Below are 18,464 nucleotides of genomic sequence, written 5' to 3'. Positions count from 1 at the left end.
ACAGCAGGTTTTGCAGTGGCAGCACTGCATTCCTCCGTTTCTGGGCATTGCAATAAGGCATGTACATTGCCTACCCATTTATGCTGATTGACAGGACTCCAAAGTACTGCAGGGCACACAAAATTAGCAGAGTCATTTTACTGCGGAGGAAAAAACGCAACACAAACAACTGACAAGCTAGTGCAAAGTAAAGATATACACATGAACATCTCCGCATTAACTCATTCCAAAGTGAACTTCATCCATTTTCAAAGCAGACATTAGAATTTACGTTCACTGGCCAGTTAACTTCCAATGAGAACAGCACCAGTTGGATGCAGAACATTCACTTGAAAACAGCTAGCGTGAACCTTCTCTACCTCATTCCTCTGTAAACAAACATTAAGAACCTGACATATCCATGGTAACTTGTGCTGTGGAAACAAGAATTCAACATAATCTTTTAAAAAATGATGCCAGCTCTTTCACAAAGAATTCACTGAAGGAACTATAAACCCTGTAGGGTGACACTGTAATAATAAATTTTAGTGTAAATGTCAGCGGAGGCCTAGTTTAAAATGCACACCTGCAGAAAAAAGCCTGAAGGGATTTCAGTCTGATGTTACCAGTTTTAAAAAAAAGTATTTCATTGCCCAAAAGACCCCACACACCCTTGTACTCTTCAACACTGCTGGTTTGTGAAACCAAAACGACATCACATCAGCGTAGTCCCCAGCCTCTTAAGGAACTTAAGACAAAAAATAAATCCATAGGATAGTTGTATTGCTATAATAGTTCATACTGATGCAGCCTTCTCAGAAAAGCTAACTAGTACATAGAACTGGGATTCCAGTAAAATCTAAATTCTGTAAGCTTTCTGTACTCCTATAAATCAAGAACAGAGACAAATTACACCACACGTCTGAAGCCTTTGATAAGAGAGCTATCTTTAACAGCAGTGGAGAAGCAAAGGAAGAAAATAAGAGGCTGTATTTTCCATACTACAACAACTAGGGAAACTATCACAGTAAATTTAACTGAGGTAAGTATTTTTAACCTACTAAAATTTTAAACTGTTGTTCTTTAACCCAAAGATACTGTAGCAGAAGTCAAAATTGACCTAAAAACCCATGAATGAAAACCTTGGACTTATATACTAACTCTTCATGCAGAAAGAGATACATATCTGAGAGTTTTCATCTCTCTGCAGACAAAAATTAATCCTTACAGCTCTGCTTTCTGTGTGTGGAAAGCAGGGCCAGGAATTAAACATGCCCTTCAGCAAATCATAATTCAACATCACATCTCAGATTAAGATGCTGACAGTTCTGTCTCCCAGGCCCAAGTTCCTGCTACCAGACTACACTGACTCTTATTTATGCATCTTAATTGCCAGGTTTAGAAAAAACGGCATGCAAGATAAAGGCTGGTGTCTGCTAATGAGGGAATGTATTATTTTATATCTTAACTCTAACTCTGAGTAATGAGCAAAGCTCTATGAAATCTCAGAATCTGATACCAAACTTACCATGGAGATTGAAGAGTTTAATCTCTCCCTTGTCCCAAAGCAATTTTATACGAAGCTGGGAAAGAAAGATGATTCTGTAATCACCAGTATACACTTACTGTATTGACTGTTATGTATTTACAGTCATGACATGGAATTGAGACAGAAAGTTTTAAAAATACTTTCCCCCCTATCCCCCCAAATACAATATTACTTTTCTTTGAAGAGCAAGGAGCAGAAATGAGAGAGCACAGATGTGCAATTTTGATAGGAAGACCCATTAGCACAAAATGAGCAAGTGACTATCATGGGTCCAATGCTATTAACCACTCTGATGCCTTTTTAATTTGTATGCCCCTGCTTTCTAGAAACCCTGCTAGGATTTTCTAATACTATAAAATAATGGTTTGAAAGGAACTTAATAAATCAGCTAATACTACCTCTCAGGCATGGGGGAGAAAAGCACAGTCTAGACATAGTTAATCTGTGCTTTATAAGGCACGTTAAAAATGGAAATAGAGTCTTCCCAAGGAGTCTGTTCTAGTGGTTCTTTCAGTGTCCATTCACACCATCTCTCTTGCAGTTTAAGCACATTACCAGCGGTTCTGACATCACTGTGGCTAGAATGAATGCTCTCTTCTTCTTGTTTATATCTCATCTGAAGATAGGTCTTCCTTCTCCCCGTAGCCATCTGTTCTTTAAGGGAATGATCTGTAAGCCTTTCTGTGAATCAAATAATTGCATCTTCAAGATTCTGTTCTCTTGATTTTTCTCTATACTCTCTCAAAGTACTCTACCTCTTCCCGAGGTGAAATGCCTGAGTCTACAAGGAAGGACTGTCATGTGATTTATGGAAAAGTATCCTGCTTATGTGTCAGAGAACATCAGTGTTGCAAACAAGTTGGACGTAAACAAAATAGTATCTGGTTTGTTAACTGCAACATTCCCAAATCCTTTGCAAAACACACATTCTACTCCACCATTGTCTCCTTCTGCAAAAATGATCAATAAATGGAGGATCTTGAGTCTTGTCCTTACCCAGAAGGCTTAGTCTTCTCCAGACTACTTCTCCACTTCTTTCAAATAATTTTGAGCCCTAACCACATTTTCCAACATGCAGCAATTCCTAGCTTGGTACCATCTGCTACTAATATTGCATAGCCTTAATGTTTCACTTAAGTCGAAATTAGTGACAGAATCCTGCAGAGACCATTCAGTCTAGACATCCTCTGGTCTGACAGTGATCCACAAAACTATTTAAGGTTTTCCACCAACTTTAAAGTATTTAGAAAACCATTCCCTTGCTTTTCTTACAGACAAAATCATCAGAATAGCTCACTAAGCTAAGAACGTATTTGTTCCTCCCAAACAAGACTCGATACCATGTCATGAAAGGAGGTTTAAATGCTTGTGAGTTTTGAGAAAATCTGCTTTTACATTATTGAACACTTGTACTGATTACTTGAAGAGCTTATCAAATAGTTCATATTTGTTACAACGTTTTTGCAAGTGGTCTCCATTGGTTCTTTTTCACCTTAGCTATGGGGTGGAGTCTTGGCTTCTCCTCCCTTTAAAGAACTTAATCTGTTCACATGGAAACTGATAATGGTTCTGAGAACAGGAACCAAGTGAAGCAAAACAACCTTGTTTCAATTTCACTTGCTTTTCAAATTAGCTTTTATAAATGTTCATTATTCTTCTTACCTAAAGAAAGTTCTTCAACTTCTGTTTCAGGGGTCAGGTATAATTGAAGCTTATCCTGCAATAAAGATAAATCTGAAGCAACAAGTGCACTAAGTGTACATACAATTTTCTCATCATCACGTTAACATTTCTCTGCTCAGAAGCAAGCCAACATCTTAAGAATTCTATCACCATACAAAAACTATTCTAGAATTACACTATCTTAATTGTAGGAATGATAAAAGGATACCCTTAGTGTCAAAGATGCCTGAATAAGACACAACCAAAGAACTAACCATGTAGAAAAACCTCTCTAGAGACACGAATACACTAAAGTAAGCAGTTTGTTGTATGGTATAATGCCTTCATATCATGCATTTCTACTATTTATTTAACCACATTAACCTTTTAATCTTTATTCTAAATTTGTATAACTTTTTTGATTTGATCTCACTGTCACAATTCTCAACCAATATGTGCCCTTAACCAAATTTATAGAAAGAAATGAAACTGTGAGAAAGCAAAACTGAAGTAATGGGATAAAATTACTACATAAATTCACATCAGCCCCACCTGCCCTTCTCCACCATGAGTACTTCTTCTGGCTCATGTTTTATTACACTAAACAGAAAACTACTCAGGAGCAACCCACCCATAGGAGATAACTACAGCTTATTAAGAACTACCAAAAATCACAGAATCACAAAATGCAGAGGTTGGAAGGGACCTCTAAAGATCATCTAGTTCAACCTCCTTGCTAAAGCACATGCACCCAGATCAGGTCACATAGGAATGCAGAGAAGGAGACTCCACACCCTCCCTGGGCAGCCTGTGCCAGGGCTCCCTCACCTGAACAGGAAAGAAGTTTTTCCCTGATGTTTAACTGGAACTTGTTGTGTTCCAGTTTTTGTCCATTATCCCTAGTTCTATCACTGGACACTACAGAAAGAAGTGTTGCCCCATCCTCTTCATATATATCTTTTAAATATTTTTAGATTAATGAGTTCCCCCCTCAGTCTCCTCTTATCCAACCTGAACAGCCCCAGATCCTGCAGCCTTTCTTCATAAGAAAGATGCTCCAGTCCCTTGATCATCTTGGTGGCCCTGTGCTGGACTCTCTCTGGAATTTCCCTGTCCCTCTTGAGTTGGTGAGCCCAAAATTGGACACAGTACTCCAGATGAGGCCTCACCAGGGCAAAGGAGAGGGGTAGAAGAATCTCCCTCGATCTGCTGGTCACACTTTTCTTGATGCATCCCAGGATGCCATTGGCCTTCTTGGGCATGAGGGCACACTGCTGGCTCACAGTTAGTTTATTAACAACCAAAACTCCAAGGTCTCTCTCTGCAGAGCTGTTCTCCAGCAAGTCAGCCTTGGCAGTGAAGACAGGCAAAGATATTCAGTAGCTCTGCCCTCTCTGTCACCAAAACACCCTCCTTGGTCATTAGTGGGCTCACATTCTTCCTAATCTTCCTTTTGCTGATGATGTATTTGAAAAAGCCCTCCTTGTTATCCTCTACTTCTTTTGCCAGATTAAATTCCCAAAGGGCATTGGCTTTCCTGGTTTTACCCCTGCATACTATGGCAATGTTCGTGTTATACTCTTCCCAAGCAACCAAGCCATTTTTCCACCTTACACAGATGTGTTTCCTCTCCTTGAGTAGTTCCAGCAGTTCTTCTTTTGCCCATGTAATCTTCCCACCTCCTTTTTCTGATTTTCTACATGTGGGAACACAATGATCTTGGGCTTGGAGGAAATGTCACTTGCAGATGGACTACCTGCCTTGGGTACTCCTACCATCTAGTACCTTTCCCATGAGATTCTTCCAAGCAGGTCTTGGAAGAGGCTGAAATCAGCTTGCCTGAAATCCAGGGTCACAACCTGGCTTGGTTTCCTAATTCTCTTACAGAGCATCTTGAACTCCACCATCTCATGGCCACTACAACCAAGGTTACCTCCAACCTTCACATTCCCAACCAGACTTTCTTTGTCAGCACAACGTCCAGCAGCATACATCTGCTTGTCAGCTCCTTGACCACTTCTGACAGGAAGTTGTCATCAGCATTTCATAGGAACCTCTTGGACTGCGTGTGCTTGGCCAAGTGGCTTTGCCAGCAAAGATCAGGGTGGCTGAAGTGCCCCAATGGAGGACCAGGGATTGTGATCCTGAAGCAGCTCTCAGCTGTTTACAGAAGGCCTCATCCGCTTCCTCTTCCTGATCAGGTGGCCTATCATAAACCCCCACAATAGTATCACCCACACTGCCCTGTCCCTTCATTCTCGTAAGCTCTCAACCTGCCCCTCATCCCCACCTAGGCAGAGCTCAATGTACTCTAATTGCTCGCTCACATAGAGAGCAACTCCACCTCCTCGTTTTCCTGTCTTTTCTAACTAGCACAAGCCCATTCATGGCTGTGCTCAAGTCACTGGAGCTGTCCCACCATGTGTCTGTAACTGCAGTGAGATCATGGTCCTGCATCTGCACCCACATGTTCAGTTCCTCCTGCTCATTCCCAGGGCTGTGTGTTGGCAAAGAGGCAATGCAGTGACAAACAAGGTTTCCCAGGACAGATGCAATAAGATCCTCCCTTGTTTGACACTCCCTCAGGGTGGTCGGCTTTCCGCTTCTCATCTTGGTGTGGCGCTGAGGGGCATCATCACTACAATTCCTGCTCTGACCTATTTCCCTGTTGGATGGGATGGCACTTGCTTTGCCGTTTTGCACCCTACCTCCCTGAGTCCTTCAGTTCAAAGCTCCCTTAACCAAGTTGGCCAGCCTATTCCCAGAGAATGCAGTGCCCTTGTGAGACAGATGTATTCCACTCTGCCTTATCAAATTAATCATCAAGAAGGTCCCATTGTCATAAAAACTGAAACCTTCTCATCAGCATCAAATATCTACTTTGCTCTATTTTTTCACTTTACTTTTGTTTTCTACTCTGCTCCAGTCCTTCTGCTTAGAGATGTAATACAATTGACAAAATTCATAACAAATATGAATACAAGTTTCCAGAACAGGCAAACAAGATGCCAAAGAGCATTCTCTTAACAGGGTTGACAATAAAGGTGGCACTATGCTTTGAACAACCAAGTAATTCTGGGATATCATTCAGACCCACTATTACTAGTTTACTAAATTTTAACTTGAAACCTCTGACACTAACGCTGCAGCCATTAGACCCTTCCCTGAAACAAGAAACGGCAATACCAAAAGGTAGGTTAGACAGTGAGCTCTCAATCTCAAAAGTCAGAACAAGCCTCAGTGTCTCATCATCCTGTTATTACAGCTTGAGTTTGTGGGTTTTACAGATTTAGCAGCCTAAATTCTAAATACAGCAGGTAACTCTGCACAGTATGTTCAAACTGCCTTTGAGGGTTAGAGGAAATTATGCCAATTTAAGAAGAACAGTAAAGTGTTTTGCACAAGCAAACAGATGGTAATTTCTCCTGCTTAGATAGTAAAAAATATTAGAAATTCATGTATTCCTGAGAGTGAATAACTTTTTCAGTATATGTTACTAGCAAAGCCAAGACAAAGAACTTTGCAAAGTAACATTTTTTGAAAAGAAGAGATGAGCTTCCCCCAATCCATCCACTGTCACACATCACTGATCAAAATCTACTTTAAAAAAAACAAAGACACAAACTTCTCAGTTTCCCCAGAAAGCAGTTTAGTTGGTAGAACTCAACTAAAGGCAGTAACAAACAGCCATGTGACCCTCTCGTGGAGAGATCATAGAAAAAAAGAATCTGGATGGAGTTTGTGTTGGCCAGGCAAATCAATATACTTAGTCATAACTCAACAGCACTACTTACAAAGCAAGTAATTGTTTTCCCACTAATGCCATCTCTACTACTTTTTAACAGAGAACAAGTTGCCAAAGTACTGAGTTTGCAGTGTAGCTTAAACTGGCTTCACTTGACAGCAGATTAAATAGAGAAAAAGTTTATTCATGCAACAGTTAAGCAGTTACACATTAAAAAAGCCAGTTACAGTTCACTATTAACCATAACACTACTTTCTTGATCTGTCTTACTGTATAAACATGATACAATTTCACAATGATACATTTACAAATACTATACTCCAAAACCCTTGATACAAATCTTGCTTTTTTCATTTCATAAACTTTCTCCATCAAAGAAAATACACAATGACTAACAACGCAGGCCCCCAAAATTCCTAGGCCTATTCAGGACTTCAAGACTTTACAGTCACAGAAGTGAGTTCTAAACTACAGTAATAATCTTACTTTTAGTTTTAATCATGATTTTGGTTTTAATTTCATTATGTTTTCATAAAGCTATCAGCATGACATACATTTCACATGATTTAACTTCAAAGGGTTAAGATTAAGTTACTGAATTCTTGCAATACCTGCTGTAGTTTTTTATGGTATTAAAGAAGCTATCAACAGTAAGTGAGAACATATGTTTAAGACTGGGGTAAAGTTTATTCCAAGAGGCAAAAATTCTTTCCAGCTTTATATAATTATTTTGAACAGCATACGTATTACAGAAAATATTTTAACTTACTTACATATTCAAACTATGTGACATAGTACTCTGTAATTTTCTAAGAACAAAATTTCCTAACTACAGCAATCTTTAATTACTTAGTTCTCAAAGTTCCCCTCTTCCTTCCCTCCCACGCAAAGGTACCTCCATATCACTCAGTTTTTACGCAGCTTCAACCCTTGTTGCTGCCCAACAAGGGTGTTTCAACCTTTTTTTACCTTTAAGAATCAATCTTATCAGCTGTACTGCTGAGCACAGCAACTACTTTCTGCAAACAAAGGAGAGAAAAATTCTAAGAAAGTCTTTGAAGCTCACGTCAAGTGTAGAAGCATCTTCAGTCTAAGTCTGCAAACATCAAGCACTGGCCATATCTCACAACCAACAGGAAAGTGCAGAACTCAGAAGACCACCAATGAAGTCTTGCAAAAAAAACAAACCCCCAAGATTCAAGCTTTAATTCCAGCACTACCCCAAAGCACAAGTGTCATCTGAGAAGTATCATTCCACTTGCATTCCAGGTAGAATGGATTTTATGTTTACAAAATGTGTCTTCTCAAATCTCACTACTGATGCTCCATAAATATTTAATCACAGACAAGCATTTCACAAAAGGCAGCTTAAACACATTGGTGGCAAATGCACTTTCCTAAGCTGAAACGTAAAAAAAGTTATGTTACACATCCAATTAAATATAACATTGGCAAAAAAAAGTCTTGCAGAGATGAGCATCAGAAGAACCAATTTCTTAAGGTAGTCACTTTTAATCGAAATTATTTTTAAAGCATACTCATTGATCAGACTGGTACAAGTCACAGCAAGAAAATTATGCTGTACTGAAACATTTGAACATGAAACAATGCTGAACAATGCTCTCCTCAAATGCTCGTGAAAACAGCAAACATGATACTTGTCAAAAGTAAGCCACAAGCACGGGATTAGCTGTGGCAATAAAACAATGTCTTTCGGATTCACTCCTTGGTATAGCTCCCACAGGCATGTCTTACCACATGCAATGGTATAGAGAAATACCACAAAGCCTAAAACAAGGCTGTTTATAGTCCTTGATCAACCTTGGTTACGTAAAGGCAGAAGGTAAAGAATTTCAGCTCTATGGGTGGGCAGTGATTCTTGAAAATCCAAGGGTAACAATAGTTTAATTTCTAAATGTCATGGCTCTGCACAAGAAAGCATTATTGCTTCACCCAGGAAAGTGTTTTCATCTGAAACCAGAAACATTTCCTCCTGCTAAAGCCAGTTGTCTCATTCACATTTTATCTGCATTTCAAGTTCATTAACAAGGAGACACTATAGTAGCCTAAAACAGTATCCATCTGCTAATAGTTATGTCTTAACTTAGTTATTTTTATTAATTTGTGCCACATAGCACAAGAGTTATGCTGTACTACAGAGACTGCACAAGAATGGCTCACTCATCTTCCGTTTGTCCGTTTCTACAAAAACAACAATGCTCTAGATTAAGATACACAGCAAGATCTTTCTTCAGACACTTGAAGGCAGAAATGTATCACTATTTCCAGACGTACATCAAACTATTACCGACCAACCAGAACACAAGTTGTTCACCTCTCCCATAGACAATAAAGATGGAACAAGGAATAAGAACATGAAGGGCAGAAAAGAGCGTTTCATTCACAGTTTACATAAGCTGAGCACACTGTGACCACTGCTCTGAGCTCTGCACCACTGAGGACATCCAGTGTGGCACCCTACCATGTGCCTCTTGAGGGTACCCACAGAGATCCTCTCATTTTGAGCCACATGTCTTAAGCTGTCTCCATAACACACGTCCTCCAGTTCCCCACATCAGCACTCACGTTGCCCCCCACAAGCCAGGCTCCACATCCCCGTAGTCTCATCTCTATCCATGCACTTTGAGACCACGTACTTTACTGTTCCTAGTTCTTCTGGTGCCTGTTAATCCTTGCAGATGTATTTTGACTAAAGTAGCACTTTCCTGGCTATATACCAACCAGCTTCTCCCTCTGCCTCTTTTCAATGACAACCTCCCTCCACAAAAAGCTTACTCTTGCAAGGTCTATGTCCCCTAACATCATGACTAGCAACCTTTAGTCTCCCATGACCTCTCCCCAGCTTCACCCCAGTCCACCTCCCAATACCTCTTTCCTCCTTTTTTTTTTTTGCCTCGCTCACTGGGCCCATTTGCCTTCACAATTCACGATCTGACACTGCTTTTCCTTCCCCACAACTCTGCCAGACAGACTTACTTCTTTCAATATGGCATGCTGGACAATCTCCCACAGAGTAATTTAAATTGCTATTAATAGCAGAGAGTAAAGGTTGGCTTAAAAAAACCCCACTTTTCACCTTCATGAAAGTGCTTCACACACAGCTCAGGGCTTCCCAGCCAAGGAATCCTCTCTGTTATTCTGGCTTTCACCAACTCAGCAGGACTGTTCTCCCTGATGCCCAGAATGTTTCTTGAAACCTCTTGACTTGTTAGTCTTTGGTGTTACAAAAATTACATGATAGATAATATTGTAATTTTTTTTAAATACTGCAAGTCTCAAAAATCAGAATTCAAGATGGAAATTTCATGTGGCTGTTCCACTAGTTAAGACTCATGCAACGCAATATTAGTGTATCACAACCTTAAGAAGAGATCCCCTTAAAACAGTAAGCTACTGTAACAGGACTCTCATTTTTGCAATAAAGCTAAAAAGTACTTTGATTACTACAAAACACTAATCTGTTAATAGTTATCTGCATTAAAAACTTCAGTGTCAAACAAACAGTAGTTAAAAGTTTTGATTATTTTAGCATTAGTCTCACTGAACGTATGATTTAGAAGCTACAATCCACCCTCACGCTGAAGTGAAAGCGGCCAGTTTTCTTAGGACAGAGAAGCAACTTAATTTTTTTTTAAACATAAAATCATTTTCACACCTTCCTATAGTGTTTAATTTTTGCTGCACTTCACACCAAAACCCAGCTGACATTGTAAAAACTGCTCACAGGAAGTCACACTGAACTCAGAAATACCGTATGGTCGCTGAACAAGAAAATAGCCATGGTTACCAAACAAATTAATGCCATTGATCATTTTAGAGAGAGATAGTTGTAGGCCTGCTAATTATCTGAGGTGCTTATTATGTATTTCAAAGTTTGAAAGTAATTCTATACTTCTATCAAAGCTAATAAATCAATCATTTCTGTTAAAGGCTTAGAGGCAAAGCAAAGCTTACTGCTCAAAACTATGGTCAACATATGAGAAGCATTACTATGAAAGCCCTTCAAAAAGCCTCCTCATGGGAAAGGGTAACATTATGAGAACTAAGTGTTTTCACATGTTCTTTTTACCTTTGTTCTTTTATAGTGGTTTTTTCACCTCTTCTACCACATGATTTTTTTGGAGGCTACTAATCTGAATTCCATCCCTTTCTTCTCAAGACCCCTTGGGACCACTCTCCCCCATCCACGTCTTTTGTTCCTGCTACAGTAATTCTCTGATCTGTCAAAAATAGCTTCACATGGCATTTTCCAACAGACTCAGGAATCTGCAGTGGTAGTGGATTTGTAAAGAAGGAGTGAGAGGAGGAAAAAAATAAAAATCCTTTGAAGGGAAAACCCCTTTTTCTCAGCAATGTTCTAAGCCCACATGCTAAAAAAATAAAGAACAAGCTTCATCCTGAAGCCCTGCCTCTCATGCCTTCTCTCTCAGCAAGAGAAGGCACTCAACCCAAAGCAAAGGTACTGCTCTGTCTACAGGACAGCTCAGCCACTGTAGCCTTACTTACTGCATCATACAACAAGCAAACAACTGTAATTCTGCTACCACGAGTTCAGAAGCAGCTCAAAAGAAAAGAAAATCCAATATTTGCATTTCATTCCCTACACATAGACAAGGCTCCCTAAAAAGAGGAAAAAATAACCCCAATCCTCCTGAGTTTTGCTACAAAGTCTCAAACCGTAATGTAGTCTCCTATATTTTGAACCACTCCAGTATCAGGTCCCAATTTCAACATCCATCTGTTTTTAACTGATGTACACATTCAAGCCATTCTCAAAATAACCATGTCTTCAGACTAGGCTATTGTGTTACTACAGGATATTACTCACTTTTCTGGAAAGGAGGAAATAAATCTTTCTGCAGAATTGGATTTTCCTTTCTATTTAACGACTTCCAAAACATCATACACTACAGTCACAGTGTAGTTCAACTACTCTAGTCCTAAATAGAATACTAGTGTCAGAGGCTGTTGTGTTTTGTTACTTTCAGCTTAAGAATTACTTAAGCAAAAAGAGATCCTGTATGTTTGTTTGCCTCTAATTTGTATCTCAGCTGACTGGTACATTCATCAACCAGCACAGCAGCATCCCAACACCAGCTGCAGTTTCTGGGAGCTACTGAAAAACTAAAGAAGCACAAGTCATGTTTATTTTGTATTAAGAGTAAAATTCAAGTATATACAAACAAAAATGTAACCTGAGAATGTTATAAACATTCTCTAACATACTGTGAATGTTTTTAAGCATTATTTGTTAGAATCCACAATTTAGTGATTACAAACCTAATTATTTGGTACAAGAGTCTACATATGCTGATGTTTTAAGTATTTCCTAATACACATATTCCCACTGCAGACTGCTATCCCTCCCTTTGTTGTTTCACGCTAGATTTCTGCCACCTCCATCACTGCAGGTTATTTGCTTCAAGCTCCTATCCCTTTGTCCAGTTAAAAAAAAAGGAAATATCCATCTTCCTTCCAGTCCATACCCATTCTCACTGCTTTCTTGCACATTTATTCCCTTGCATTTTCATCACCCAACATTTTCAAAGCTGAGCACATTTATAACCCCATTGACACTTTGGATTTCTTACCCTAAGTGTTTGTGTCACTATTTTAATAATTTGTCTAAGCCAGACATTCCATAACGAGCCACTTGCAATTCTGATCAGACAGGTTTTGTTCATTTAAAACACACACATGCTACAGACACTATGCATAACTACTTCTTTCCCTTTCTCTCCTGAAAAGAGATGGTTCTCAATTGCTGATATATAACAAGAGTTATCAACTATTCTGGAAAGAGGCTGAGAAAACAGAGTGTCCTATTGCCATCCTCACAGAAGTGTTTTCAATTAAACTTCTAATACTCTCTCATCCCCTACTAGGAGAAAGATGAGAAGAAACCCCCAGGTGAGCTGTCCTTCACGGGGAAGCTAATTCATTCTGCAAGTGAAATACTGTGATAGCTAGTAGTAGCTGCTGCAGATGCCATCACTGACAACATGGTAACTGCCTACTTGTGCTGAATCCAGAAACTGAGAAGGCTGGTGCATTATTTCTAATGTATGTGTCTCTGGATAGACCTCAGCCTTAATGGTCTCTTCAATACAGCTCCAGCATTTGCTGTTATCCTCATTGGAAGCAACACATAAACAGCTTATCAAAATACTGATTGTGCAGACAGAAGTCACTATATCTTAATTTCCCAGGACAAAGGGTGCTATACCCTTTAGAAACCACTGCCTGTAGATCTAATGTTCTCACTGAGACTTTGCTCCTGACAAATAAACCAGGCAACTGCGAGCAGCATGTGTCTGAACAAAGACCAAAAGCACACGGAACGCTGATCATATTTCAGTTCTTAATGAACAAAAAAAGTTAGGTGCCTAAAGAAAAACCACCAAAAGTCCCCAGCTCCCACTAAAATAAATACAAAAAATCATTATTAAACCTGAAGTAAATATATATTTTGAAGATAAAGCTCAGCAAACGTAAAGACATCTCGGGCTGCCCAAATACTGAGAGGTCAACCACGACCGCCCGCACACCTCCACCCCCCTGAGAGCCGACCCTCCCGCGCTGAGCAGATGCCAATATCCCGTGGGTACGGGTCCCCGGGGGAGGGGCCCACATGCCCTCAAGAAGCCCTGCTCCCGGGCAAGGAGGTGACTCCCCTCACTACAGCCGCCGCCAGAGCACGGGGCCAACGCCGCCTCCACCGAGCCGCCGGCCCAATCTACTCCAAAGAGCAGGTGGGGGACAGTCGCCTCCCGAACGGAAACGGGGCGGGAGGCCGGCGGCGTGCCCGGCAGTCCTGAGGGGCTGGAGGCAGGGGGAACCGTCCCGGCAACGATCGCGGCGGAGGAGAGGCGAGAGGGCTGCCCGCCGGCCACGCCGCGCCACGCCGAGGGGCCCCGCGCCGGAGCCGGCTGCGGCTGACGCGGCCGGTACCGCCCTCCCGCCGCAGGGGCCGCACACCTCAGCGGCGGCGCCGCGGAAAGACCGCCCCGCGGGGCCCGCCCGCCCCGGCGGGCTTCTCTCACCTCACGACCGGGGGCGGGCGCCGAGAGCCGCTGGCTGGCCCGGCCGGCAGCGCGTACCTGGCGGCTGCCGGCGGCGGGGCCCCCGAGGCGCCTGCCCGTTGTTGTGACCCGGGTGGCGGCAGGAAGCGAGCAACCCCCGCAGCGGCGGCGTCTCCACCGTGGCGCAGTTACCATGGGACGGACGCCCTCTCCCTCCGGAAGTCACCGCCGGGAGGGCGGAGAGGGGAGGGGACGGCGGGCGCCATCTTGAGCGCGGCGCCCAGCTCGGCGCTTGACTGCCGCCATGTTGAGCGTGGCGTAGCTGCAGAGCTCGTCCGAGGGTCTGTCCCGCTCCCCATCTCCGTCTTCAGCCTGGGCCTGAGCCCCTCTGAGCGGGCAGGGGTTGTGTCGGGGAGGTGCTACGGAGCGAGGTTTTATAAAGCTTTACAAAGAACGATAGCCTAATACAGTCTTATAAAGAAATCTAAACAGAGGTAAAGTCCTATCAGGGCTTGAAACTGCTCTTAAGTGTAAGAAAAGCATAGTAAGGGAAAGAGAACAAACATAATGCTAGCAGTGGAAAATGTTTCCTTTTTTTTTTTCCATGGAGGAATGAAAAAAACTAAACGTGTCTCTCTCAGCAGCCAGCCGGTAACTTGACATAGTCGCGGAAGTTTTGTGGCACCACACCGAGACAGGGAGCAGCAGGGAGGAGAGGAGGGCCATGAGAGACCTAGGCTACCTCTTCAGCCTCACCCCCAGCTCCAGTAGCCAGGCCTGCCTGGGACACACCACGGGCCACAGTGGCCCTGGTGCAGTTTCAACCCGGGCTGTAACACATATCCCTCTCCTGGCCACTGCAGAGGGGCCTGTAGCATCCCTGTGCATGCAATGTACAGTCCTTCATCTTTTAAAGAAATGTTAGTGTTGTATACAAAATTCCACATAAAAATCTGTGTTGTCTAGATGGAAAACTCCAGTGCCAAAATGCTAGGGAAAGCTTGCTACAGCTGTAATCCTGCCTATCTTGTGCATATGCTTTAGTTTTTAATTGCACGATTGCATACCATTTTGTCCCAAAGGATCTCTGCTGCATTTAGTGCACAGAATGGGCTGAAATAACAATTGCATTGTTGGTCAGAGACACAGTTTCCTAACTTTAGAGTACTTGCTTTTGCAGCTGGAATAAAAGTATGTATTTGTATTTTTTAAAACCAGAATAAAACATTTGCAGCCATCCCTTGCACATGACAAGCCATTACAGTTTTATCCCATCCTGAAGGTAATTGTCTGTCTCCTGACAGACACTCTGAAGCATGTGAAACATCCCCTGGTCAGGCTGTCAATGGTTTCAGAGTCAGTTTGCAGCCTGAGTCAGAGACACTGATCCCCTCCCTCCATCTCTCCTCATTCTTCCCTTGGGATTCACTTGACATGGTTTTTATTAAAGGCTCATTATAATCTTGAGTTCTGACTCAGACCTCAGCCTAAATGCCAGTGGCCTGTCTCCTGTATCAGTCCAAGAGTTAGTGTTTGGTCAGACAGGGATAGGATCAGAACATTAAATACTGTGGAAGCTGATGTTTTTAACTCTGTCAAGTCTGGCCCTAGAGCTGTACTCAGGGAGCACAATGGTGAATGGGAAAGAGGATATGAATTTTAGAGATTTCTTTTCTGCAAAGCAGCGTGAGCATGTGGAAGTGCAAAGGCTTCCAGCCTCTCCAGCTGCAGAAGGCCTTTGCTGCCAGGCCTGGTTGCTTAATACCGTGTTCTGCCACTTCATCTCTAATTGTGACAATTTCTTCAGTAGGCTCAAGTAACTACTGAATCATGTAATAGTGCTTCTGTAATTCCTGTGAAACGTTCTCCTTATTCACAAATATATCTACAGGAGATCATTTATGCTCCGGCGATCCTCCGGTGAAGTATAGGAAGCTCAAGAAATTTAACACACCTGTGTTTCCATGCTGCAGCTCCTGTCTTTCAGTGCCATCTAGTGTTCAGGCATGGAAGAGATGCTGTAATTAATGGACTTTCTCATCAGATCGATTTGCCATGATTAACACATCTTGGAAATTGACAGACGTCACTGATAGAAGCTATCTTTGTAAATTAATATTAATATTAAAATATAGAAATATTTCAAGACATCTTTTTATTTTATGGCATTAAATTCTGACAGATCTCTCACACATTGATAAATTCAATAACACTCACAAATCAAACATATATGTATATGTCAGTTACTTCTGTCTGTGCTGTTCCCTGTACCTAATTGGATTGCTTCAGAAGATAGTGGTCACCAAAGAGAAAAATTAAAAGCACCAACATAATTTCCCACTTTGCTTCTTTTTCATCTCTCCCAAAAAGTAGACATCAAGATCAGAGCCAAATCAAAACTTCACTTGCAAAGTAAAACTGAAAGCTTAGAGTGGCTTCAATCCATCTATGGAAAAAAAAGCAATGTGGTTTTTGAAATGAGGGAGAGACAAAAAGTGAGGGATTATCCAGAGACTATCTGCCTTCACTTTATCTTTTCTCCCTTGATGTCTTTACAGTGACTTCTAGTTCTTATTGTCATCTTCAGTCCATGGTCAGCAGTTAAATAGTTCATAACCACTGAAACACCCGTGTCTACTACTATTAACAAATAAGAGACAAACATGAGTGACTTACAAAATCTCCCCGTATTACTGTGAAGAATGCATTTAGTGGCCAATACAGATGATTCACCCTTGAACATCTCAGATGCTAAATTAAGATACAAATCCTGAGTAGGAAACACAATAAAGGAAATATGAATACAGAATTTTGTACAATAGTTTTGTTCATACTCAGATCCTTATTGTATACCTCACAAACCTTACCCTCCTTTCTTGCTCATTGGCCAAAATTGGAAAGTCAGTGTGCTCTGAATTAGTCCAACTAAAAAGGAAACAAAGCGAGGTGCTCAGCTGCTTTCATCCCAGTTAAGATTTAATTTAATTAGAGCAATTTCAAATCACACTTTTGGCAGCTGTGTTTATCACACTTTCTTCAAAGGATAGGAATTAGCGGTGACTGACATTAGCATCAAAGCTCATTTATTCACCCGCCCACATCCTACCAGCCCTTCTCAGTTTGTCTGTTTGTTTAGCACTTTAATAGCACCGCAGTAAATATTTCATTTCAGAGCATGCATGTATTTTGTCAAAGCATTTCGTACAGGCTTCTTGTAATGTGATGACAAAACCCCCGCTTTGCAGGGGAACAGCTATCTGCTCTTTCATCAAACCTGCAGAGACATTTTAAATGGACATAGGACATAGACTGGGATCCAGAATTTCTTTATGTTTGGTTGTTTGGAGGTGTTTTTTTTGTCAATAACTAGAAAACAGCTGTCTTTCAGCAGGGGGAAAATGTGCCCAAAGTAACCTGTCATCCTTTAAGCTGCAGAAGACTGCCAGAGTCAAAAGCCAGATAGGTCAGAGGGGCTTTGCACTTTGAGGTTTGCGGAAACCACATGGCACTGAAGACTCAGATCAGTTTCACAGCTGCTTTGTCCTTGCTGGCTCATACAGAGTCAGTTCATTGGCAGTGCACAACTTGCTGTCAGCTCTTATGAACTAAAAGAAAGTTCTTGCTGGCAAAGACCATATTTTTTTTTTTCATATTTGAGTCACACCTGACAAAACAGGACTTCATCCCCAATTACAGCTGCTGGAGCACCTGAATGAAGTGAATGGATTGTAGCCCAGCTGCCTCTTTTGGAGGCACATACAGAATTGCTGCCACATCAGATCGAACACCAGAGACATCAGCAACAGGGATCTGCTGCCTACATTGTAACTTTAAGCCCTGGGATGATGGAGAGAAGTGGTTAGGCTAGGTCCCCATGGGATTATTCTTCAGTTATCAGTGATAGTCTGCATAAAGTCATGATTGTTCATGGATGACAAACTATAAGAAAACAATGCCACAGGAAGAGAAAAAGCTCTTTTTGATTGCTTTCAAAAAAGAGGTATACAACTTCATTTGAGTTTTCAGCAAGTGGAGCCCAATTGAGCTGATAGAGCAGGTTCACAGCAGGCACCCTTCACCGAAACATTCCCTCCAGATCTCATCTTTACCACTAACTTGCCAACATAGATATCACCAGGTATAAACTAGAAGCAGCAAAGAGAGGTAACCTTTCAAAAGCTAAAGAGGGTGGAAATGGAGCTTCCTGTGTACATTACCCAGACAGAAGGAGCTGATTGCAAGCCTCTTCTGTCATGCATCACTTACTTATCAAAGTAGGAGAAAACCAGTGAGAGCAGCTCTGCAAGCAAAAGAAAGATGTGGGCATTTTCTGTCTTGCAGTGAAACATCAAAACTGATGATTGAAATGGCTGTTACTTTCCAAAGGTTTATCATGCTATGAGCAGAACAGTAGTCTCCCCTAAACAGTGTTATCAGTAGCTGAAAGAAAAAGATCAGAGCTCTCAGAGACAGAGTTAGGAATATG

At 41.6% G+C, this 18,464-nt stretch overlaps 1 protein-coding gene across 3 annotated transcripts in view; it reads right to left on the bottom strand.

The window, feature by feature from the left end:
• The window catches only part of DISP1 (dispatched RND transporter family member 1), a 93,708-nt gene extending 79,526 nt beyond the window's left edge, over positions 1–14,182 (bottom strand). For 2 of the 3 annotated variants that reach the window (XM_061991482.1, XM_061991484.1), the window contains exons 1-4: positions 14,000–14,182; positions 3,191–3,245; positions 2,084–2,209; positions 1,508–1,562 (exon numbers count right to left, since the gene is read on the bottom strand). The gene's annotated coding sequence lies outside the window, so the exon portion shown is untranslated. The remainder of the gene's footprint in view (positions 1–1,507; positions 1,563–2,083; positions 2,210–3,190; positions 3,246–13,999) is intronic. The other variant, XM_061991485.1, reaches the window with a different exon arrangement.
• Between the last annotated feature and the right edge of the window lie 4,282 nt (positions 14,183–18,464).

This window comes from Colius striatus, chromosome 2 (assembly GCF_028858725.1).
Source record: "Colius striatus isolate bColStr4 chromosome 2, bColStr4.1.hap1, whole genome shotgun sequence".
NCBI lineage: Eukaryota > Metazoa > Chordata > Aves > Coliiformes > Coliidae > Colius > Colius striatus.
Note: the sequence above shows the minus strand (reverse complement) of the source record. Positions and strands in the feature narration are given on the sequence as shown.